Raw genomic sequence first — 27,090 nt, forward strand, 5'->3', positions numbered from 1 at the left:
TGCTGCTCAAGACAGAGTCTGATATCCTAAATTCATGAGAAGGGAGACGTATTGGATTTCACGGCAGGGTGGTGCAAAGAGGCGATGTGCAGGTTGTGTGATGGAGGCTGCTTCAAATTTCTGTGTGTTTGAATCGCGTGATGGAGAGCGAGCCTGCTGCCCTGCATATCAAACTGTCACTAACAGGTGATTCAGTCTCGTTGCTGATTTAAAATGTAACTTATAAAGCGAAAAAAGAGGAAGATGTCATTTCACTAGTTGTTTTGGGCCGAGGACTCCTTAAAACAAAATCATCAAACAAGATGTCAAAATATGACTTAATTTGAGAAAATCCATATTGAATTTACAACGGAAACAGGTGAACATTGCGGATCTCAGATAAATATAAGTTAACATCGCCTTTCTGAGTTGGAGTTCTTTTTTTTGCAGTGTGCGGCTGGCTGTTATCATCGCTGCTGCACTGATGTCGTGAAAGCGCGTTGTGCTGCAGCTGTGATCCCGCGAATTTATTTATCCTTTATTTAACCAGGTAATACCCATTGAGATTAAAATTCTCTTTTGCAAGGGAGACCTGGAATGCTTTTATGTTATACCAGCAGGTACACATCGATTAAGAGATTTATTGTTTTTTTGGGTATAATCTTTCTGAGTAGCCTAAATCTCAAGTCGGAGCCTACATTGAACGGCTCGTTATTGTGATGTCAAGCCTTTATTAAATGAAGGTAATATGTGCTCCATGTGTTTTTTTCTTGTATTCAGAAATTAAAACTCATGATAACCTATTTTATATTAAAAGTAGCTCTAACAGCCCTGCTCATTTATAATAGCCTATTTAAAATATTTATCGCAATTTATCACTATTTGATAACACAAAATACATCTCAGTGAAACACTAATACTATTAATAATACGCCTTAAAAAGGCATAATAATAATGATAATAATAGGCTAATAATGATAATGATAATAATGAAAACAATAATAGTAATAATAATAATAATAATAATAATAATAATAATAATAATAATCCGGAAATAAGGGTCCACTAATATTTCTGCAATGATGTCTTTACAAAATAATGTCCAGGAAGCTATATTTGGACAACCTTTCTTTTAAATCTAAAGTGGATGGAGAGCCCTCCAACATGTCCATTAGCCAACATTAAACAACTGTATCCGGACGCGGCTCTCCTCCGATCCTTTGAAGGCCGGATAACTCCAGTCAAGCCCTCTCTGGCGGACACTGAGATGGGAATGGCCTTTTGGAGCTTTGCCGGTTCAAAGGTAACCAACCTCAATCTGTACTGGCGGACAAAAGTTCGCCGAGGCCACATCACCACACCTTCCTCATCATCTAACTTTGGACAGGCTTTCCATCAGGGAGGATACCTCTACAGCTCCTATAGCCGCACCATAGACGAGCCCATCTGTTGTTATAGCAACAGAATAAAGGATGGTCCAGCCCGTTGATCCCTTTTTACTCCGCTAACCTGATTTCTCTGAATTTCTTGTTGTCGTATTTGCATATTTCTTGATTAAGGCCTGAAAATCAGACGTCCTTTCTCACAGGCACAAAGCGTTTAGACGCATCCTTTCTCCGGCAGTCTGACTCTGCTGCTGGTTATTGACGGGACATCCGCATTCTAAATGGAACATAGCCTAATTAAGATAAAGGTGTGTTAAAATAGAGCATAGCCTACATTAAAATGATGCATGAATGAATAATAGCCCATAGTAGGCCTGTGCCAGGCTATAGATATAAACAGGTCGGCCATTCAGTGTGACCTAACAATAGCGATTTACTTATTTTTTTCTGCATGTCTGGCATCTAATTGTACCAAACCTCCGACGTGAGACATTTCCCCTACAGCCAGGCATTTTAATGCCTAGGCGAGTTTGGGCCTCTATTTTCATGGAATGACTTAATACCCCATAAGCCATCCACCCATGGGCGTCAACTGAATGTAGCAGGGTAAGGGCACTAGCCTACCATTCCTTATAGTAGATGGATGCATGGAAGAGGGGACATCATGTAGGCTAACCTTTAAATGTAGGCCTAAGAAATATTAAGCTGAACGAAAAATCCCATAAAGGAGCAGCAGCTGGGCTACAGATCTCTGCCGGATAATTTGGTAAGCAATCCTCCAATCGGATGAAACGCTTCAATCATCAGTAATAGGTCTTCAGGCTGTGTATCTGCGTATTAATCGGGTGTAGAGCTATTTCATGGAGTCAGATGGTGGTTTTAGGCCTATAGGCTACAGCAGGACGCCTGCCGCACCTATAGGCTCTACGCTGCAGCCCGCGGAGTGGAACACCCAAGTCGATCTGTCGCCATGGAGACGGCGGGACACCGGTCCAACAAGCTGTAATTCTGTCTCAGCCTTTTGCAGGGGAGGGACCATCCACACTAGCCCGACTTAACTCCTCTTTCAGCAGAAATACTCCTAATCCCATATCTTAGCAAGGCAAACTGCCGTCCCACAGTATATTAAAGGAAACACAAAGTCAAAACTCAAAGCCACCCATGGTTTCTCAGCGGGCGGCCCGTCCTCCTGGGACGCTCCGTCAGCCAGTCCGTCCAACGAACCCTAGGCTATGTGTCTCCAATTCCCTCTGCAATTATCCACTGCTGATGAATAAATGTGTTTATTGGCCAATTAGAATATATATTTTTTTTGTTCGAAAAATGTGTGAAAAAACAACACGACGTAGGCTACTATTAATACCAAACTTAGGCTAGCCTATAGGGACGATAAGGAAACAATTTAAGCCATGCATGAAATGAAGATATTTTAAACGAAATTTTCCGTTGATCCGACCTGAATTGGTAATGATTTTGGCCTCTCTTGCCTTTGTTTATTTTATTATAGTGTTGTCAATAATGACTTTTATTTTTTGTAATTGATAATTGGCTTTTTGGGAATTTACGATTCAAAACCTGAAAACCAAGTAAGCAAAGCTTTGGAAACAGCCTACAGAAAATTGGAAAAACGTTTTTTTTTAAACATTATTTAAACGTACACTCCGTTGCTAATTGTCAGGCTAATCATCTCTGCAGTCTGTTGTAATATTATAGGCCTACAATAAAAATACATTTGGTTATGAGGGTTAACAAATAAGCTAAACATATTTTCATACATTTATGCATTTATTGTAATGATTCTTTTTGTAATCATAGAACAAATGAATAAAGAATCCAACATAAATGACATTAAAATTGTACATTGATCAAATGCTTTAGTGTATATAGCAGTGGAATTCAAACGTTTTGTTCACACAGTTTTACTACAGAGTATTTGGGCTTCAAACAGGCCTCCTGGCAAAAGCTTAACATTGGATGGTTCGACTGTGATGGACATCACATCCTGATTACGTGAGTTTTTAAATTCAAGTGACAATTGCCATCATTTGCAAATAATGCATATGTGTAGCACTATGATTACCACATAATTAATAGCTAAATGGTTGGTTAATATTTGTTGTGCAGTGAAGATATTTTACACAATTTATCCAACTAACCAACAAATTTGTTCTTCTTCTGAAATGTCATTTTAGAGAATAATCAGGGATTTACAAATGTGTACAAAAGCCATCAGCGAGAACAGCCTAAAGCCATACACACTCTTCAATTATTATTTTAGTCTTTCTGCTTGAGCCGTTTTTTCCTGAAACAGGAAGTAGATTTGTAATGGTCAGTTTTTACTTTTTAAACTTACTAAAGATGAAACTGTGAAAGTTTTACACCCACCAATAACTGACAGATGTGGATGTTATTTTGGATGTATCTGGATGTATGCAGGTCAGATATGGTCCTGTTGTGATGGAAAAAAGAGATGTGTATGTGTGTGTGTAAGAGAGAGAGGATGGACAGGATGAGAATGCGGCCGCTCACTGTGATGTGTCCGCACTCTTCTGACACGACTATGTGACATTCCAGTGTAGGACTCCTTCATGTCCTGAGAGAGAGAGAGAGAGAGAGAGCGAGAGAGAGAGAGTGAGGTCCACCAACAATGCCCATTGAGTACTGTGAGGCAGCAGCTGGTGGGACGTGCAGTGACCTAAAGGTGATCCATTCAGGCCAGGACAGGGTGCCTCTCACTATCCTGCTGCTTTTATATGCCATGGAAGTGGATGGATGATCAGTGTTTATCCTTGTAAAGTATTGCAACACAGGTCTCTCATCAAATGAATGGAAGAGAAGTCAGTCCCCACCTTACCAAAGCAATCAAGGTTTCTAAAGGGACCAAACAACCAGCAAGGGGTGATGGAGATAATGTACATGTCTGAAGGAAGAACTTACCATCTTATTTTAATGTGGTGGAGATAAAATGGGGATGACAGGAAAGGCTTTTGTTTCTCGGGAGAGTTGAAGTGAGGCTCAGCCGCACAATGGAGGAAGGGATTAGCTTCTCAAGGAGAAACATAAAGCGTACAGAAACACCCCATCCATGCAAGATAATAGATGTGTGATCAACCAGGCAAAAAGATAATATATAGCACGGAGATTAAAGATGCTCAAAATATGAAGTATTGCTTGAGTTGACTGCTGGAAACATTTGTGTGCATGCATGCACTCATGCTTCCAGCTCCTCTTTGGTAATTCCACAGGCATTTCCCAGTGGGTCTCATGCCTGTCTTTGAGATCAAACCTTGTTGGCAAAGCGACCATAAAACGATATGTCAGTCAGCTGTGGTAAAGGGATGCCTGCTTGGCTGTGATTGATCTGCCAAGGTCTCTTTATTCCCCTTGAGACTTGATACCTCCAGGTTTTAGATTCAGTGGTTGCCAGTGCTGATGGATATCCGGGGCTTCTGCTTTGGAATAGTACCACATTATATCCCCTCTTCTGACCCATTTCCACCCAGTGTGGCACATTCAGCAGCACATGGCCATAACATGAAAGCCAACATGTTGTAATATCTCCTCACTTCCCCCTCAGCTCCAGTTCCAGGAAGTGAAAGCAGAGTTTGCCAGCCAATCACAGCGAAGGACACCCAACTCATTAAAAGTTAATGAAACCTATAAACGTGGTGCGCCAGCGATTCATTTAAACCCCCAATCCAATCTCCTCTCCCAGCAAAGGCAAACAAGCCCGTGTGCCCCCAGTGCCGTCCTCGGAATAACAAACTGCGGAATATTTTGTCCTGCATATGTTCCCCTATGCAGACATGTGCACTGTGATAGGCTATCTTACACTGGGACTTGTCCAATTTAGAGAATGCCAAGATGGTGTTCTACAGGGGTGAATTCTGTAATCTGCATCCAAGTTAAATTTAATGCCTTTGCTTTACACCACACAGCTTGTCAGGAATGGCGTCTGGATAGATATGCCTTTTCAACATTCATGAGAATCACTGACATTCAAATAATGGGCTCATTATAATACCGTATGAGTGGGAGCCAAATATGTGTGAAAAACCTGTATTTACTTCCACGCGGTCATGCTGGTGTCAAGAACTATTCTTGATCCGTGCAGACAGACAAGGCCAGTTCCGAGCCCTCTTTCCCTTTCAGATAAACCCTGTCCTTCCAGCATGGTCTGTCAATTTCAGGACGTTCTCCCTTTATAGCATTACTTTGCTCAATTTGATAACAACCCATCAACAGCAATAAAGCACCACCTTACAAGGTTCCAAATCTAAAGTGTAGAACAATATCCCCCCATTATCTTTAACTCCTCCATTTCAACACAGCTCCTGTGCCCCATAGTGCTTCCCTTGGGGGACTCAAATTAAATTCCCCCCATGTATAGTGCCACTGTCAGCCCGCTAATGAATTCCCATACCCTGACTTGAATCAAATTAATCCCCAATTTAATCCCATATAAATAGCTGCGTTACTTATAATGGAAAGGCGGATGTTCGGCTGAAGGATTGAGGAAAGCTGGGAGGTGTCTATAGGGCTGTTGAGCAGATTATGATGAAGGATGAGGCCTGTATGTTTTCCCCACTGCAGAGTAGTCCCCTGATACCCACTATTTAACCCTCGCCTGCTTGATGCTGACAGAAACATCACATTGTTTGTCACTTAATATCCTTTCAGATTAAGGAGTCAACTGGCAGATTTATTGGTCAGAGCTGGGATACCCTTATCTTGAAGTACCCAACAGAAAGATACTACATCAAAGATATACAGTATATCATGATTAATTTGGATACAGTTGAAGTAGCTGTGGGTGTGGGCACCGTTTGAGGTCATAGTGTCACAGACAGTTGTATTTATATATTCATGCAAATTTCACATGGACTTCCTTTCATATGCAAAAAACTTTCATGTGAAAAGTAGTTGCATATTTTTTAGGAACAACTTCAGAGGACTGGAACTGTTGAACTGTTGTAGTCAATGATGGATGAATGACAGGTAGTTTGTTTGAGGGCTTACTTGTACAAATAGCAAAGCATCAGGCGGCATGAGGAAATATTGCAAATGCTTTTAAGATGCAAATATAATGGTGCGCTTTGTCGTCGAATGCATTTGTGCAAAGCAAGTCCAGATGGTTTCTCCAGGTTCAGTTGTTGGTGTGTAGCTCTAAAGAGTGGAACTGTTGGACGGCCTGCTCCTTTGTTGTTTTTGGCCAGAGAATGAAAACACAACATCCAGATATGGCAACACAGTGATATTTATAAAGACAGCAACAATTTACTTATTGAAAAACCCAAACAAATCTCTGCATAGGATAATATTGGGATATTTGGGATTGATGCACTGGATCAGAATGTGTGTTAAGAGCCAAAAAGTTTTCAACTGTATCTACTGCATGGTTTTTACTAACAACGATACAGATATTAATGCATTCACTTGAAGGAAATTTAGTGCAAAGTTTGTCTTAAAACTGTTGTTTAAGATAATAAAGTAGTGTATATATGGAGTATACAGTATATTTTTCAGGCATATATAGGAGCTTTGCAGATCCAAATGTATTAAACTGTGTATAGTTATTAAGTAAGCAGTAGCATGGGATGGATATGAGGATGACAGACGGTTCGGAAATCAGTTTGGCAGTTCAGAGGACAGTTTGGAGTCTTTAAAGCTCGGCCCACCAAATGTCTGAACAGCTATGGTTTATTGAGGCATCTGTAAGCTTACTCATTTTATTGCCAAAGCTTGGCTCGTGTACCCACCGTCATGGAGAGGAAGAGAGAGAGAGAGAGAGAGAAAGAAAAACACACACACAAAAGTTTGCTGTTTGCCTTCATTCCACCAAATCCTTGACAGCCGTGCTATAGCCTATCACTATTCACACCATTGTGCTGTCACAACAACTAAACACATCATTTGTGTTGCAGAAACTCATCCTGTATGTATCCAATACCAAATGTTTGGCGACCAAGAGAGGCGATGGTGGGGTGGTGGGGGGTGTGCTGCATAATTTGCTAGGACACATTTTACCGAACATTTGGTGATAAAAACGCCGGCGTCGGCCTTGTGGCTTAAAGCAATTAATTCAGGATCCTGACATAAACTCTCCAATCCTTTGACAGCTTGAAGCTGAGATAAAAATGCTAGTTCTCCTGGGAACGGCAGGAGATAGCTGGCTCTTTTCTGGACTGTTTGCTCACTGGCCCTGAGAGCAATCTTCCCCAGTCAGAATGAAATGCAAGGACACAAACAATGTACCGGCGAGAGAATGGGAGATGGGGAATGAACAGTTTGGACTATTTGCTCAGCAGAAGGGCAGCCACAATGGCCGGCCCATGGCTTTCCCATGCATCAAGCCTCTTAGTCTTAGGCCTCCCTTTGTTGCCTGGTTTCTTCTTCCCTGGCCAGATAAGAGCCCAGCTGCCCTATACTTTTAATTCCCATTGTACACCATACTGTATGGTCATTTATCTGTCCACATTCTGCCTGCCATGACTGTGTTGTTAAATTGAATGGGTTATCGCGTGTGTATCTCCGTTCACCTTAGCATGTGCACCCATTTAGGGTTTGAATCGGTCTCACTTTGCCTTAAAAGGCAGGGTGGCGGCAGGGGAGGGGGGATAACGGCTGACCCCTCTTCTCTTCTTAGAGGAGGCAGCACAAGTCAAGCACAGAGTGCGATAACGATGCCCAAGTGGCTTTTTTTATTAACAATGGAAACTTTGATAAAGACTCAGATTTGGGATGCAAGGAAAATCAAAGTGAAGAGTCCCATTTCTAGAATCTGACAAAAATGTACTTTTCCAGCCAAAGGCCGAAAGCGTCCGAGGGCTCTTGAGGGAGAAATGAGATGCGGTCATTATATGACCTAATGGCAACTCCAGCCAGAAGAGAGGGCAAACAGAGCAAGTGTGGTGGCTGTGGCTGAGAGAAGGATCCATATTGTGCTCTTTTGTTTTGGTTTGTTGGTTTGTGTTTGCATTTACATTGGAGTTCTCCGCTGAATACATGTAATGTTGTCTGCGTTGCAGGAAATGGAAGTAAGTGTGCTTCCCTGGTGAAGTCTGCCAAGAATATAATAACAATAGTAAATGTATCTGAAACAAGCAAATACAAAAAAAGTAGTGGGATGTCACAGGAAGATCAATACACATAACATGAAAAGAACATATTCATGCATGTGAGCAGACACTTGCCTAAACACAAACACACACACGCACACACACACGAACACACACGCACGCACACACACACTTGCCCATCCCCCTCTGTAAAGGTTGTGGTGTCAGGGACCCCCTGGGTGGTCAGACTGAGGATGATTTCTACACAATATGATGTTGTGAACGAAGACCTTTGAGAAAAGAGATTCACTTGTTGTTTCACATTTATATAACCACAGAAATAAATAGTTTTTCTTAAAAAGTTGCAATGTATGTAAGGAGAGTGACATCTATTGCTCTCTCAACTTACACACGGATACACTGCAGGAAAACCAGAGTGAAAACACAACCCATGATGATTCCACAATGGTTTATTCTAATGGCTAAGCTCTTAATCTATCAGATCAGATTTCAAAGTGCCAGTGGCTGTACCAGGTCCCAGGAAAGAAAACCCTTTGGTTTGGGGCACAACTTCTTACATTTTAATTACAGACTTTATTCACAAGGGCACAAATATACAGTATTTCATATACATGTATACATTTATATGAGACATGTTACAGAAGCAATACTGCAAAGAGCAACATCATTGAGAAACAGTAAGTGCTTGTTTTCCCATCCACCTTTGGTGCACCATCCACGTTTTGCCAGCATGTCAGACCTCAGGTATGGCAAGACAAATAGCTGTCTTATTTGTGCCTGTGAGAGACGAGCTCCTTGTGGGGTGGTGCTCTCAGCTTCACGCTCCACCAACACTGAAATAAAGCCTTGTGCGAGGCATTTCAACACCGCTTAAGGTTGTCGGTGGCCGTGTAATTTATGAGTTGAGAGGACTTCGTTTTTAAGTTCACTATGACCTACAATCTTCCAGCATTCATGGGTGGAGAAGAGAGCTGTGTGAGTCATACTGTAGGAAACTTACAACGCCCCTCCAATTACCTTAAACAATGGCGGCGTGAGTTATGCTTGTAGTGTTATGGCGTGTGGTTCAGTCCTTAAATGTGATGTGACCTAAAGTAATTGGAGATAATAGTAATAGGCACTTTAACAGGTTAGGTGTTTTGTCACCTTTAGGTCAGTTTAAAGCAGACGGAAAGGTGGTTAGTGCGGTTTACTTTGTGTCCCATACTTCTCAGTGGGTGGTCATGGGGACAGACAAACAGACAGACAGAGAGACAGACAGACAGACAGACAGACAGTTAGGCAGACTGACATGCTGACTTATGCTTGCTGGCACTGGTTGCCTCTTTGGCAACCTACTGCAGAAAGACTAGATAGCTTTCTCAGAGACTTGCTGTGATTAGGGTTGTGGCATATGAGGTTGAAACATAAAGTAAAGAATAAAGTCAAAATTTTGGCCCTTATTAATTTTAGTTGTTAAGATATTTCAGCCAAATATACCTTGAAGTATATGTAACATTTTAAATAGAACAATAGCCTACTTTTCTTTTTCTGTCTGTAGAAAATTAGATTATTCCAATATTTGTTAAATAGCATCTACAATGGCTTCTTTCTCAGTTTTTCATTAATATTTCATTAATTTATATATACATATATATATATATATATATATATATATATATATATATATATATATATATATATACATATATATAAAGCAAAATACTTCATGAGTATTCATGATTAGAAATCTTATCACATTTACTCAGCACAACAAAGCATTTGTATTACAAAGACAAACTGTGTAAAAAAAAGTGGAAATTTGATTTAAACTGTTAAACATTTATAGTTACATATCTTGTGTTTGCCCTTTGCTACAATGAGTGGATATATGACTTGATAATTGTGTTTTATTGCTAAGCCATCACATAAAGGGGAAATTAAACCGCACATTATCAGGTTAGTTTATCAGCCGCTGCACATATTATTCCACATCATGAAATTTACAGAGTCATAAGACTTTGTTTACATTTTAACCACAAAAAACAAAAATACATGATATGCTCTAGCCTGATATTAAAAAGAAAATGATTTATAGGAAATAATGAAGACACATATTTTTTATTGTCTTTTTAAATTATTACCTGATTGTGTAACTCTAAACACACAATGTGTTATTTAAAAAACAAATTTTCCTTGGTTGATACTATTGATCCAACTAATTATCTGTTGTCATGGAATTCTGTAAATTTAAAAATACCGAAACACAAATTATCAGAGGGCTGCATTAGATGTAATTTATAACATGACAGGTTTAAAAACATATGCAAAACAAACTGTCTAAACATGTAAACACATAAATTCAGCTATCATTTATTTCAAGTAATGATTTATAATTTATTGACAAAATATTTAACAAAAAAGCAACAGTAAAAAAGCTAAAATTAACAAAAATATCAAAACCTAAAATGTGCTCTTTATAATGCATATTTCATGATTTACATTTACATAATTACTTGGCAGTGTAGAGGAGATATTTATTTTTTATGTTTTTTAGCTTCAAAATGCTGCTGCTACAAGAATCGTTTTTCATTGCATGAATTATGGATTAAATAAAGAAGGATTACAGAAGTAAATTGCAGAAGTGTTTTCCACTTCTTTACTTCAACGCCACTATTCATGCTGGAATATTTTGACTGAATTTCCGCTTTTTATATCAGTTCTGTCAAACGCAGTCAGGGCCTAGCACAGCCCATGGCTACACTATTCACATTACCTCTCTGCCAATGTGTGAATGTCAACACCCTGTAAACACCTTTGACACACATGCTTGAATGCAACGGGCGAGTTAACTAAACATTCCTGGGTGTTCCCCATAAAGGTCTACCACTCATCCACCAGACTGCACTGACCCGTCTCCCACGCTCTAAACGCAATCATGGAGCAACCTGGATGGCTTTTCCCCTTTGCATATTCACATTCCTCCCTTATTTATCTTTCACATTTAATACACACACATTTAAAAAAAAAAATACTTTAAAAGGATATAACGTAGTAATTCCAACAATTCCCTGGTCCACATCTGGCAGTTTTCCTCTGGTGTTTGCGTCTTAAAACGCTAAGGAACAATGCTCTATGAGGATTTGGGAATTTGGGAGTATAATTCCAACCCCGCGCTTATCACCACACCCAGACTATTTGAGTGTTTTGAGATGTGAGCTCCCTGAGGACGGATCGAAGGCGTCCTAGTAGAACTGCACATCAAATAAATAGGAGGATGGGATTTATATGGAGGCTGTGTCTCTGTCAAACAGGGCTCGGCTGACTGAAGTGATCCCCACGGCCTGAGTGGAGGGAGAGGAAGCCTCAGAGGGAAGAGGGATAGCCGCTGAAGAGCTAACACACACACACACACACACACACACACACACACACACACACACAATGTCCCTCTCAGTCCTGGGTTGTGACCGGCCCATGGCATTGGCCAGGTATGTCAACTATGTTTGCCAAGCCATCCATCACCCATGCACCTTCCCTCCTGAAACAGGAACTTTTGTTTGAAGCATACACTTGTTAAGCCCATCCTTTGACTCCGCTCAACCTAATTTATTTCCTTATAGCCCAGAAAGAGGATTTATTAGCACCTATGTTTTGTTCTTTATTTTCCTCTTATTGTAGGTTTCACCGTGCAAACGTGTTGGTAAAAACATGGGCGTGTTGTCACTAAGAGAGATTGCGAGCTATACAGTTTGGGGACACCAATGGCCCTTATCGTCGGTGACCAGGGTTAGCAAATAAACACACTGTAGTAAGCCAAGCTGAATGTAAGGAAGGAAAAGATTTATAGCTGTGTGAAGCTCACACTTTTGAAGAGGATATGAAATGTTTTTGTTTTCTGTTTGAGTCTCTGGGTCATGCAACAGCAGAAGGAAAAGAAAATGTGTTTTTGTATTTTCATGCTTAGAATGTTGATAATGGCTCTGCTAATTAAGTTTAAGTTATTTTCGTAGGCTTGTTCTGTTATGTGGAAAACCATTTCATTATTGGTATAAATAACAAGCATAAAACAAATATGATAGTCTAGTGTGTTGGAAATGTTGAGAGGCAAAGAGGTTTCCGTAGAATTCAGGAAGTGCTTCATTGATGTTAGTGCAAACACCTGAGTCATTTCTCTATTGTTGGCCAGCTTGAGAACATATTGTCTGAGTGAAACTGACACGATGACCGAGCCACAAAAAAAAAAAACACTCAAAAGAAACCTGTGTATGGGCTGGTATGTTTGCTGAAGCACCTAAGTTGGAGCCTTACTTCATTCCCTGGAACATAACCTTCATTTATCTTTTGACTTCTACTCAGAGCGAGAGAGCAGATATCACTAAAAGGGCTACGTTAATTATTGACTCTCGGCGCACCAAGCATCCTGCATTGTTGAGTGGCCACTTTGACTTCTCTTGTGCTGCATTTTCAGCCGTAAATGTTTGTGGTCCCACTCTCCTCTCCAACTCCCATACAGTATTATTAGCAATGTGTGGGGGTTAGGTTAGGGTCATCACTACCTTTCAATAAAGAACCATTGACAGGCTGAGGTAAATGGGAGATAAGAGTTTGTCTCTGACCCTTTTAGTGCTTTATAAGAATGTGGCTGTGTAAACTTAATCACCCCTCAAGATAAATTCGGCCCTGCTTTGTGAAAGCAAGTTCATGCATTTCTTTTTTCCTGTTCTAAAGCCCACTTTGACAGGCGTGAAATGAGCCCTGGACTTTTCATTGACAGTTCAAGATGGAGAGCAAACTGAGATTAGGGCATGTTAATTAATTGTGGGGTCAGTAAAGTGGCCTCCCATCCCATCAAAGACTTGTTCCGTTTATTGCCATCCTGCCAATCAATGGTAATAGTTTAATCATGAGTTTTTTGTCCTTATTCTAACTTTCTTGCTTTGGAAGGGTAGGATTTCCCGTGTAATTAAGCACACTTATTGAGCTTTAACGTCTTGATTCTCCTTAGCAACTCACCTCCACTAATTAGCACTGTTAGAATTAAAATATTGTAAACTGGCATATGTCATGTAACATTGACCTGTGTGCTCTCTCTCTACAGATGCACATGGCTTTCTTTGACGGACTCTTTTCCACTGCTGCTTTCCATCTACGTTCATCATCCAGCATCAAGCGGCCTGAAAGCACTTCCCCGTCGATGTGCTTGGCTATATCTATGTCTGCCCTGACTGCCATATGTAATATCAAAGCCTCTGTCAGCGTGGAGCTGAATGGGAACAAAAGAGAGGCCTCCATTAATGATTAACTGTTCTAAAAGCCCCGGCTTTTGTATTCCCATGGTGCCCAGGCTATCTGGCCACCATGTGACATGCTCACAGCATTTTTCGAGCAGATTGGGGGAAAGCTAGTGAGCAAACACAGGTGCTTTGGAGCAGCGTTGCCGACGCTGTCAGGGACAACCACAAACAAGAGCAGCTATGCCTGGCTAAATGAATCCCCACCCCTCCCAACACCATCACCATCACCACCTCCACCCCCCCATCCCCACTCTCTGTCGCTAGCTAAGTTGTTTGCGAGCTCCCCATAGCTTTCTCCCCGCAAAGCCTTCCTTCTGGAGAGTCCCCATGCCCCCCCCCCCGACAAGTTCAATGTCCACTACAGTCACCGCTCCACAACTTCTCACACCCTCCAAAGAAACAAACAAATAAAAGTGAGGACAACCGACCACTTCTTTGAGGTGATGGCATTTGCTGTGGTCATGACTAGTGGGAGAGCAAACAAATTAATGGTATTCGGGTTTTCACTTTCCAAACCAAACTAACTGTCTTTAAGTTCAAGTGGGGCAATTCCACTGACCCTGCTGTCAAACGGTGTATAAGGGCTGCACACTCTTGCACTTGAAATGCAGAGAGGAGGCCTTAAGAAATTAAACAGGGCTTGAGTATATGCCAACCTGGTGTGTTGAAACACCTCAAAGTGAAACAGTAATCTTGAATAAATTGTGTAATAAACACTTATGATTTATTTTTTATGTTTGTGTATTTTGACTTTAAGACGTTTATTTAGAGGTGTGTGGAACACTTAACCTTTTCATCCAGGCAGACTGATTGTTCAGAGTGACTGAGGGTGCTGTGTCTCTCAACTTTGATAAGACAATCAGATGATAGGATGGCGTTATCTTAACATGGCTTTCCGGCTGGCGGACAAATGAACAGTGTGTGATAACAGGAACAAAAGCTTGGCTCTTATTGCTTGGCTCCTCCAAAGAAAGGAAAAATTATCAGGCTCAAAAATTCACAATAGGTGCAGTTTATTTCATTTTCAATTTTCTACTAAGCCCAGTTCACAGGAACAGCAATTTGTTTCTAATCACTCAAATATTTATATTGTGTTTTATTGGCATTTTGGTTTCACTGTCTGCAATTAGCTACGCCTATAAAGCCGTTGCAGTCACTGTAAAGATGATTAAAAAATTGTTTTTTAAAACAAACAATTTTAATCAATGAGGAGAGGAAATTAAGTTATACAAGTGAGAAAGACTGATGCAGAAAAACAGAGGTTGACAACGAATGAGTAAAAATACACACACTGAAGATATACTGTATACTGTAGACATATATATATGTATATATATATACATATATATATATATATATGCAGAGAGAGAGAGAGAGAGAGAGAGAGAGAGAGAGAGAGAGAGAGAGAGAGAGAGAGAGAGAGAGAGAAACTGAAAGATAGAAAAATGGCGTGTGTCTGAGAGAGGTAGAGATGGAAAGATGGAGAAAGAAGAAGGTCAAAAGTTGTTTCTTCAGAGACCTTCTACTGATCAGTAAAACGTGCACTTCTGTCTGGGTTTTCTGACGTTTGCAGCACAATTCTCAGAGTCAGAGAGAAGGGTGTGTATACTCAAGGATTCACTCAGTGCTCTGTTTGCTCTATTGCCCAAAAATGATTGGAAAAAATATTGGCGCCCTGGCACGAAATGTTAGAACTTTCTTAGAACTTAAAAAAACTTGCAACTGTGTAGAAATTGCATTAAAAAAGAATGTATATATATATATATATCTCAAAAAGGTAAAGTGTCATGTGTTATTTGAAATGTAATTTTCTCTAAAAAAATCTTTTGAATGCAAAGTTCTCCATTTTGTTAAAATAGGCATAAATTCTAAAGTTTAATTAACTTAAACCATTCTTTCAGGGACTACCAGACAGGGTTTAAAGAGGCAAAGATGTATTCGGTGAAGCTCATCTCATCCCTTGTTCTGCCGTTGGTTCCCTGCAGGGATTTAGCCTCTGCTGGTCGTGAGCTGAGTCTGATCAGAGGAGTTACAAATCCTCACTTTTAGGGGTCTTACTGTAATTCACAAGCCTGTTGACCGCAGTCAAGCTTGGGGGCCCAACATCTCGAGAGGGATTTGAGACAACATCTTTGTTGCCTTCTATTTGTGTTACGGTGAAAGTCGTCCAGCCCCATTGTCTGACCAAACTCTGCTCAGACCTAGGCTCAATCAAAGAAAAGTTTTTCAGTAATGAGGTAAGACATGAAAGCTCATTGAACACAGCGACATGTTGAAAGGGCCCTTTTGATCTCACAAGACACAATGGTAAAATTTGAAAAGAGCAAAGTGTGCTTTAAGCAGCATTGCACTGCATTAACCTTGTCTTTTGACAGGCCCGCACCTAGAAAGAAGCAATATTCCCTCTCAATGGAAAATGTAGTTCATGAGTAATGGCCTCCTTGAGCAGAGGGGGCCTTTGTGCTACCTCTACCTGCTTCCATTAGAAATTGGCTGATTAAGAAACAGATAGAACTGGCCTGTATTCAAAGCTTTGCCGCACAGCAGCCTTTCTTGTGTTTTCTTTGAAGTCTTATATTTTTCACTCATTCCTAACATATCAAGGTATTTCTTCAAGGATGTAGCATATGTAGTAGTGAATTTAATTAACGCTGTGGCCTACAAAGTGGCATCACAATGAGTCAAATCTTTAAAATTCGTCCCTTCAAGTGACTTAAGATCACAGACTCAAGAGAATGGTACTTCAAAGTTGCCCTTCTTGTTTTATGAAGAGTGATAAAAAACTTAATGGCAGTGTGCTGGAGCTGACTAATTACCCAGCCAGTAGCCAGCTTTGTCAGCCACGGGTCAGTGCAGGGACGACTCTGTCCCCAGACTCTGTTAACTAAGTGGGCCGGCACTATCTCTGCCCCATCAGCCAGCCAGTCTGTCGACTCCCTGAACGCTAGTAAAAATAGCTGCTTCCTATTTTTAGGGTGTGCTTTATTATATTATCTAGGTTAATTAAATTATACGCCAAAGTAGGGGAGATGTTGACTTTTCAGCATGAGCCTGTCTCTCTCAGCCCCCACCATTACATCACTTTGTCTGCTGTACAACTGTCTTGCAGGCTATATTACCCCTCCCACACAATCTGGACTGTGGTAATACCATCTACCTCTTACATCTTATAACTTTTCAAACTTAAACTTAACGTTTATAGGTTTTTATGTTGACATTTCATAGACCCAGTTCATATTTAATTATGCAATTTCATTGCACACAGTCTACCATAGTACCTTACCTTATCATGGGCATTGCATTTCTGTGAGTGATTTTCATTTTTATTCTTATGTTTGTGTGACATGTACTGTATGTGTGAATACGTGTTTGTTGTGTCATGGTTGACTAAGCTACTGGATGCCTAAAACTTCCTTCGGGATGAATAAAGTATCTATCTATCTATCTATCTATCTATCTATCTATCTATCTATCTATCTATCTATCTATCTATCTATCTATCTATCTATCTATCTATCTATCTATCTATCTAACCATCAAAGGCCTTTGGAAAAACAAATCTCCAACTTTAGAGACCTTTAAAGCTTGCTCACAGTGATTTTTTTCCAGCCATTTAGCAGACTGCATGAAAATACATTATCTTCCTATAATATGATGAGAAAAAATTGGCAGGTGTTATCTACACGCAGGTACATATAGTCAGAAACCTTCGACACACACTCCCTCTGACGCCTGCTGTCCTTGCCTGACATAGTGTGTATTCATTTTCCACATGGAGCTAAGACAAAGGTGGTCCTCTCAGGTAATGGAGTGACTTAGAACACAATCTGCTCAGGTGGAAGACCTCTGTGCTGCCATCTTCACGCCTGAACTGCAGTCAATGACAGACATACAGCCCAACGCCTCTTTCAGAGCACAAAACTACTAGTAGCTTCTCGCTGCTGTTCCAATAATCCTCTATTCACTGAATTGTCTCTCTGCCTCTTTTATGAATACTGCCTGTGTCCCTTGTGTTCAATTACCTGAGTCAATATGGATGTATTGAACCCCCAACATATGAGTCAAATAAAGTGTATATACAAGAACAGGCATATTATGGCCTTCTCAAAGGGGCTGTGTGAATAACACTGGTGATTTGTAGCCCAGGAAGTGAACAAAGTGGTAATATATGAGGATAATGACACACAAACATGGTGGCAGTGTGGACAGCATCTGTGCAGTGTTGCTGTTTTTCACCAGTTTCACGAAGATGATGTACTTCAGATCATAGCATCTTGTAAACGGATTTAAACTATGCGATAAAATAAAAGTCTATATGCCACAATAATGTCTGTGTGAATGGGTTCACATGGGACCATGTGTGCATTGCGTGCATGAGACAGCTGCTGTTTTTTGCACACACACAAACACACACACACACACACACACACACACACACAAAACACAACACAACACAACACAACACACAACACACAACACACACACACACACACACACACACACACACACAGCACACACACAGCACACACAGACACACTCAGGTAGCAGCTGGGCAGGCTCACCTGTCAAATTAATAAAACCAGACAATCCCTTCCATCAGCAGCAGCAGCAGCAGCAGCAGAGGCCAAAGCAGACAGAGCGACGGAACAAAAGAGCGCAGCGGCGGAGAGACATGAGGGAGAAAATGAGCAGGATGAGAGGAGGAGTTGGTAACACTTTTTGTGAAGCCCATGTCCTCAATATATTATAGATACCACATTTTAGACCCGCTGTAACACTCCATAAAACATTATTATTTCAATAGTATAGTAATTACTGTCATGAATATTGCAACTCCTACAATGCATTTTTAGATGTTATAGTTCATTATGTAAACAGACTGCCCTACCTGTATTCATGTGGGCCTTACATAAAGTCTTTGTTTTTAGTATTAAAATCAAATCAAAAAAGTATATTGATTGATTTATTGATTGGTTTATTTAAATGTTGTGCCCAGCTGGCATGCTTGTAACACAATGAAGCAACCAAAATGATAACATGACAAATCATAACATAAAGTTTAATCCAGTCATAAAAAGACAGACAGAAGTGTAACATCATGATGGAGACAGTTTTCTCTCTCAGCCCTCAATGCTGTTTTCAAACAGTGAACACCTCAGATCAATGTACACGCATAAGTTCTTAAATGAGCATGCAAGAAGCTTCTCTGTGATTTAAATGTTATATATGCTGAGCAATGCGTCTAGTAATCTTTCATTTGAATGTCATTCCTAAACCTTGGATTATTCCAAATCTCCTCAAAATTGTACCTGTGAGTATAAATTGTACCTTTTTTTGGGTAGTCACTGAGCAATCAGACAAGAGGATTGGCTGTGGATGATAGAGCGATGACAATACTGATAAGATAAGAAAGCCCTTTAGAGAATTTAGAGCTGATTGTGTGCGTGTGTGTGTGTGTATGTATGTGTGTGTTCTGTGCGTGTGTGTCTCCTCTGCCCTGTCTTGGTTTGCGCATGTGTCTGCCTTTATGAGTGCGTGTTGATGTAAGGATGGCATGCATGTTGCTGCTTGCTTGTGTGTGTTCTCTTGGCATCAGAAAGGGCCTTGGACGGAGTGAAGAGAGGGCCCAGGGGAGGGAGATAGAGAGAGAGATAGATAGAGAGAGAACGAGAGAGAGAGAGAGAGAGAGAGAGAGAGGAGAGGCAGTGGAACAATAAGGGGGGGTGGAAAATGACAAGCCTGGTAAAAGAGGGCTTCCTGAGAGCACCACATCTAACAGAGGAGGATGTGCCGCACAGACGTTACCATCCTCCTCCTCTTCCATTAACCCCTGGAGCTCCTGGTTGGCCAGGTAGAGGCCGATTCATTGAAGGCACTGACAGCTGCTCCATGGGTGGGATCCTGCATGTTTACTTTTACCTGTAGACTCAGAAGACTCATCTTAAAGCCAATGAAAGCTCTAATGTGTCATAACTGACAGCAAAATGAAAACACTGTCATGGACCCACAAGATCATCTGACAACACAATGAGATTGAAGTTGATTTATTTTAATCTATGGCTGTCAGCACAAATAAAAATACATTGTTTGAATTTTTTTCTCTCCCCCCTCATAAATTATTAAATTAGTTGAGCACCCATTCGGCTTCATGGCTGAATCATTGGTATCCTGGCAGCCTCAAAATCAGGCAAGTGTGATTAGGCTGATTACCTACGTGGGTGAATTGACAAAACGTGTCCAAGGGAAGAAGTAGGAAATGCTTCATAAAGAATCTTTTGAGACAGACTGACAGAGCCTAGTGAGTTAGCGGCAATTTATGGACGGAGGCACAAAAAGGAAAGTTCCCAGTGTTCATCGGAGGCCAGTGAATCCAAAATGAACTCTTTTTATGAGGCTGACTTTGCCTCAGTGATGGCGCTCGCACAAAGCAGCCAACAAAGGGCGGCAGTAAAGGGGGAGTTGTGACAAGATAGCGGCACAAAGAGAGAATCAACTTTCACGTGGCTGAATGCAGGCAGGAGCCCAGCCCAGCTGTTTTTAATGGCGATGCATTGACAGGAGGGCAGGCTATTTTTAATCGCGTGCACTTCTTTCAGGAACACATAGAAAACCCCCCTTTCACCAAGCTTTGTCAGTAACCTGCAGTGACCTGCATTCAAGGCTACGCCAGGGTCCCCTGCACAAAAGAGGCTGGAAGACAGAGGTACAGGGGTGTCTGAAGCTAAATGTCCAGTCCAGAGCCTGAAATTCCCCACCAGACAACCACAACCCTCAAGAATGGAGATGATTTAAAAAAGAAAATAGTGTAGTGAAACCAATGGAATACTTGACATGTAAAGCCATACTAAGCTTGTTGCATTTGAAACTAAATAAATGTCTATAATGTCTCTGCAAACACACACACACACACACACACACACACACACACACACACACACAAATGTACAAACAAGTCAGAAAAAAACAAGGGCTCTTGTAACAGGGCTTGGAATCTTGATGAAAAATTCAAACAATATTAAATGGGGAGTGTCAACAGCAGACACACTTCTGCTGAGGGCCCTTCAAACAGACGGAGTAACTCGGTACACACATTACGCTGCCACAGTTCAACCCCTTAGCGTAATGATGATGGCAGCTTTAACTGGGGCACAGCTTTTAAAACCCCTCTCCTGCAAACACTCTCATACAATGGGGGGGTAAAAGCTAAGGTTTCTGGCTTAGAAAAAAAACGAGTAAGGAGTCACTTTGTCCAGGCATGTCTTTTAGTTCAGATATACCTGCCTGGTGATCGTCACAGGTCACCTGGATTCCCCGCGACCCCCCAATCCTCTCCTCCCTCCTTTTTTAGTGACCACTTCATCAGGAGTCACACTCCTGAAAGATGCAGATTAAGATATCAGTGCTGAAGGCTTCCAACTGTGCTCCTGCACAACATGGAGCAGTAATGCCTCCTGACAGGAGAGCTTTAGAGCCAGGTCTCAGATTCTCTCACATCCATCAGTGATCCCTCATCTCGGGGAGTTGGAAAAAGAAACAACTCACATAAATATGTTGACTTCATTGCACACATGAGGCAAAAGTGCACAGTGAAAGGATAAAGGGCAACTTTCCTAAAATGTGGCGTGTATGTGTCTGTGTTTGAAATTATAAAAAAAAATCCCCAGAGGGGGACTTGTTCTGTACATTTCTGCATTATTTAATTTATGTTATTTAAATAATGCAATTTACACATTTTGTAAATTGTTTTTTTTCCTCCACTTTATAGTTTTAGTTAAATGTTGTACATCTTCACATATAACAGTAAAAAGCTGATTTTTACATGAAGTTGTTGGTGCCTAAATGCCTTGCATGATTGTGTGATTATTAACTACTAACTATCCTAATGTCATCAGGTTCACTCACAATATAAACAAAATTATTATTGTTAATAATAAAATGTAAAAAAACAGAGATGCATGAAGCTAGAAAATAAATACCTAAATTATAAATAAAATAAGTAAATATGGAAATTCTGTGTGAAATACCAAACTTTATCTATGGCTTACACTGACTCAATTTATTTAACATACAGTAGACATTGATTGATCATTGGACATTACTAAAAGTAAAATAGAAAATAACTCAGGTCAGACACATGCACCAAAACATATTTAGATGTATGTATCCTGTGTACGTTTGGCGCTGTGCACCCCCTTGAAAACGAGATGCTACATCTCAAGGGGTTATTTCTAATAAAGAATTTCAAGAGATTCCAGTAAAAAAGGGGTCAAGAATGGTCAAAATTGAAGCAGCGCAGGCAGAGATGTCCTGACTTGTTTAGCTCCAAATACACCAGATCCTACATTTCCCATGATGCAAATAAATATGATCTTCAATGTGACACCATCAGTTTTTTTTTTTTTGACTTTGAAGAGCTCACACAAATATATTATTCAACTGATTTGACAGGCTGAGCAATGCTCCTCATGACTAGCAAACCGAACTTAAGGGGTAAAATTAGTGAGTGCCCCTTTAAGGAATAGCCTCTCATTCTTGGCTAGGAAGAGAACTACACACAGCTAATCCTAAATAAAAACACAGTCGTTAGAAGAGTTTGTCATAAGTTTATGCATCTGGCACCACTGCAGGGTCAGTAGCTCCACCACCACCTGTAGGCAGACAACAGCGCTGACTGGGAGGAGCTTGACTAACTGTGGTCAGACACAGGAAGCAGAGACAGCAGGTGCACTGTTATCACCTCCATAGAAAGGTAATGAAGCCACATCACAATCAGCAGGAAATGAAGCAGCAAAGCTAAGTCTAATGCCTACTCTGCAACTTCCAATCTTAAACATCTGTGTGCAACATGATCTCACAATTAATAGTATTTGATTCTCACTTCTAACTCTTTGAAGCTGTCACAGATGACGTTTTTGATAAGGGAACATCTCCCATACTTTCTGCCTTGCAGTTGTATCCCTTTTGTTTGTGAGCGCTCAATGTATACTCAAAGAGGTGTGACATTTACAGGCGCCTGCTTTGAAGAGGAGCCAACTGCTCTCCAAGCAGTAAAAGAGCCACCTGCTTCGCCTCACCTGCCTTTCTATGAAGCCTTAGTGAATAAAAACTCCCAAAGTTCCAGTGTCAGCTAGACCCTGCCCAGTAACTACTGTACGGAGCAGCACACCTTTTAAAATCCCCCCCAATTTTGGCTCTTGCAACAGACAGAAAAAAGGATATAAAGAAGGAGAGCAGATTTCTTTTCAGTGTCTCCCCCTGGCTAAGTCTGGGGTAAGCCCACTAATCCTGCTTGGTGTTATGACTCACAACGGGTGTGGCCAATGTGTTCCCAAAGATATCTTTTCCACAGTGTGAATATCAATAGGAATGTTTGCTTTTTGAATTATGTTGTGTGGCATTTAATAGTTTCTAGTAGCTGCTAAACAGCTCTTCTTATATGTTGGAACCTTAGAAAACAACTAAATCTGAAACAAAATGTGTCATTTCTTACATTTTTGTATTGTAGGCCAATGCAGTGTTGTATAAGTGTGTGTTTCCAACATATGTGTGTGTTTGAGTGAGAGGGAGAGAATTGGGCCAGTGTCCCACCTAATTGTTATTGCGTCTGTGTTTGGCCTGGAGACAGTCGATAGGAATCAGCAGTGAGCCTGGTGGTGGTGGTAGGGGGGTTGTGGAGGGCTGTGTCTCCCACTTCCCAGTGTCTTAGTTGTAATGCATCCCTCCACTAACATGGATCAAGGTATTAGGGATTCAGGTTATTTGTATTGATTTTATGTGCTGTCATGCCGGGCTTGAGGACGCCCTCATATTTGTGGAAATTGCAAATTCCACCTCGGAAATGTCACCAGCATTTAATCTCGTCCTGAGTGGCCAATACGGGATCATCGCTCTGGTCCGACAACGTTTATTAAAGAGAGACCAAGCGTTCCCTCAGTTACCATGGCGCCTTGCAGCACGGAACAGGATTGGTCCAGGCTGGATGGTAACATGGGAATGAGGAAGTGGAACTTCAATATTAATAACTTTTGATAAGATCTGGGTCAATGGCTGTGAGACATGGATAAAGAGAGGTGACTCTGAATTAGGTGCAGCACAGGCAGGAGTTGTCATAGTTGGGTTTTGAAGGACCGTAAACTTACCTGATGTACTATAAGTCATTGCAGTCCACAATAGTGTACTTTCAAAAGACTTTAGCACCTGTAAAATGAGTATTAAAAGAAGCATTTATCCCCTGACATCACTGCAAACCGACAGCTGTGCGACTAAAGTGTACAAACTAAGGTCAGTGTCATTATTCCAAGAGGACTCTTCAAGGTCCATAAAAGCAAACTGCTTTGTTGCATCTGCTAACATTTGCATGCTATTATCATCTTTGCTTTATCCGTGTCATGGCAAATGTTTCTCTTTCTCCAGTGTTTACAGGAATGACCGAGCCACCCCTCCTCTCTCCATTCACCACAATCAAATTTACTCTGGCTTGAGTACACGTTTAGTGGGGACCATTTGTTTGAGGCAAACACTTAGGGCCCTCGTATGTCATTGACCAGTGTCCACAAATTTAATCCTATCAAGTTCAATCTTAGGATGTCCTACGGTATCTTTTTCCTTAAGCAGTAAATGAAAAATAATTGCATCTGTTTTGTTTTAATATAGAGCCATCCATTTTCTTAGTGCTTCATGATCCTTCTTAGGTTCCTCCATCTTTTTATTTGTTTAAATGGGTCTGTACAAACTCCTTGAGGATGTTGCGTTGATTTCACTGAAATCCTGCTGTTGACATCTACAAGCGTTCAAGTATTAACATTACAAGTGGAGGAACGGCACAGCTAACAAACATGAACCTGCCAGGCTGGACGGCACGCATGAACGCACACTCTTTCTTGCTTGTTGATAAACCCCTGCTTCTTCCGAAAGCCCTCGGCTGACATGTACCTACAGAGAAAGCCTTAACAAAACAAGCAGGACCCTTGTAAATATGCAGTGCCCAACAGTGGCACACGCAGTGTTGGCTTACATACTGCTAGTGGTGTTTTTCTTTTTACCTCCAAATTTGCTCGGGAAACTAATCATGGTCTGATAAAGCCCATGGTAAATATGGGAGAGATTGACACCCACATGTCAAAGTTTACATAGCCGAACCAAGTGTACATATAGAGGAAGGGAACTGTGGAGCCGAGCGGGGCTGGACTTGCCTGACCTCGGTGTGTCTGGGCCAATGAAATAGATACTTTGTGAGAGAAGCCACAGAGGATGAAGATTACTAAGAAACGGGCCAAGAGGGGAAATTGTTTAAAGATAAACTTTTCATCTGCACATTGAAGAAACACTGAAAAAATGCAAACCATTATTTGTGTTTCACGTAAGAAATCTCATGGCTCATTTTTGGTACATTAATTAATGTGGTTATAATGCCTTTGCTGCTTTCATTTCACCTCTCCTTTGAAAGTGAAAATGAAGACTGGGGATGGTTTCCTTCTTGCCAGTCGCTGTCAGCCTTCCAATTGCTTGGTAATCCACAGCAAAGACAGTGCAGCTAACAGAAAAGGTTAACCCCTGACTGATGTGTCTGATGTTAATCTATAGATCAATTAGGGAGAGGCACACTGGGTCAAGCTACAGATATTGCAGTGGCTATTAGTTCCCCTATCTGCCATTATTACACAGTCACATGCTCAAACATTGCGCTGGGTTGGTATGCTAGGCACAGATGCCTAGGGTAAACAGACAGGCCTACAAGGCTTCCACAAAATATTGATCTGACAGCAGATGGGAACCTTGATATCAGCCATTCAGTTTTCCTGTGTCTGTGTATTCGTATGTGTGTGCGTGTTTGGAACATTTGTGGCAAATGTGTTTGGGAAAATATTTTTAAGCACATATTGCGTGTTTGTTTTGACGTCAATCCAGAACATTTCACTTCCAATTTCAGTTTTAGCATATGATGGTATGCTTTGTTCTTCTATTAGTAAAATAGATAAATGCATATGGGCTGACTTTAGTTATTTATTTTGAAGTAATATTTATTCAGTAATAAATATACATAATCATGAGACATCAGTATAATTAGTATAATATTTACAGAAAAAATGCTTTAGTAAAAGTTGCATTTTGTTTAGTTAACAATAAATAGGGGATCACATTCAATTCATTTTTTCACCTGTTTTACTGATTAAACTGCTGCCTACATCTTCAGTAATTTGTTGGCAATAGCCCTAAAATTAGATCACAAAAGTTGCAAAATTGTTGCAGTGGACCCATTGTGAATTATAATGTCCAAAGTCATAGAGAAAGAAGGCTACTAAACATAAGTCAAGATGCAAGTCAGGAGCAGCAGTTTTGAGATTTACATTTTATATGACGTTCTTTGACTTTGTTTCACATTGACCTTTTACTCCACACCTAGAGGCATTTTTCTCTCTCTCGAAAATACCAAACAAAGCATGAAACACATGCATCGTCCTCTTTTGTTGCGTTAAGCTGCATCTAAAAGAGGGACGGGTTGTCAGTGAGAAGAGATGGATTGAAATTTTCCATTACTTCATTCAAAGCTTCTCTTTCAGTTTCAGTGAATTAGCTCGATGGTATAATAACTGAGGGATGAAATGATACCTTCTCTGTCAGCAGAATGACGGAATGAAGTTCTTAAATCCTCTTTCTTTGCATCTGAACTCATTGATATGATGGGTGATCAAAATGGCGCATGCTGGGAAAAATGTCAACAGGAATGACCCATTTATTGGCAAGAAATGGTTCTTTCTATTCTAAAGCTGCCAATAACATTGAAGCATCACTTATAATGAAGAATTGCAAGTGCTCTTAGCTGTTATGAATAGGCAGTCTCTATGTATGAAATTTGAATTTCTAGAGAGGGTTAGGCTGGGTCACACATTTCTTCGGACTATCGTTGTGCGCCACAATGCAGCCAACTTGTCTAAATAGCATTGATGGGTAATCCGACATTCCTCAATCCTAAAATCTCAGGATCATCACAGCAGGAGCATGGAGGCAAATTCATGACTAATTATGTTTCTATATCTTTCTGCTCCGCCTTTCTGTGTTCAGAGCTCCATGGTGTGTTCTGGCCCTGGGGATCAATCACTCTGAGCAGCCTGGCCAAACACCATTGACAAGGTGGAAGCAATGCAAAGCTGGTCCAGGGCCTCTATGGCATGCCACCATTCAATTAGTCTTGGTCAGCGGGAGGCATGATTATTCCAAAATTAGTGATTATTTCCCTGAGTAAACAGGCCAGATTGGGGTGTGTCATCCCTTGTGTGCCTTGCTGGTCACTGGGCCTTCACAAAGGAGGCTGGGGCCTAGAAGAGAGGCCAGGGTACAGAAGACTGCTTCCGCTGAAAGAGCAGCCTGCTC

The 27,090-nt window shown here is 40.8% G+C and overlaps 1 long non-coding RNA gene across 1 annotated transcript in view; it reads left to right on the forward strand.

The window, feature by feature from the left end:
- Positions 1-14,888, forward strand: part of LOC117935733 — a 15,425-nt gene extending 537 nt beyond the window's left edge. The window contains exons 2-3 of the long non-coding RNA XR_004654812.1: positions 11,737-11,913; positions 13,524-14,888. This is a non-coding gene — a long non-coding RNA (uncharacterized LOC117935733). The remainder of the gene's footprint in view (positions 1-11,736; positions 11,914-13,523) is intronic.
- Positions 14,889-27,090: the final 12,202 nt, after the last annotated feature.

This window comes from Etheostoma cragini, chromosome 20, assembly GCF_013103735.1.
Source record: "Etheostoma cragini isolate CJK2018 chromosome 20, CSU_Ecrag_1.0, whole genome shotgun sequence".
Taxonomy (NCBI): domain Eukaryota; kingdom Metazoa; phylum Chordata; class Actinopteri; order Perciformes; family Percidae; genus Etheostoma; species Etheostoma cragini.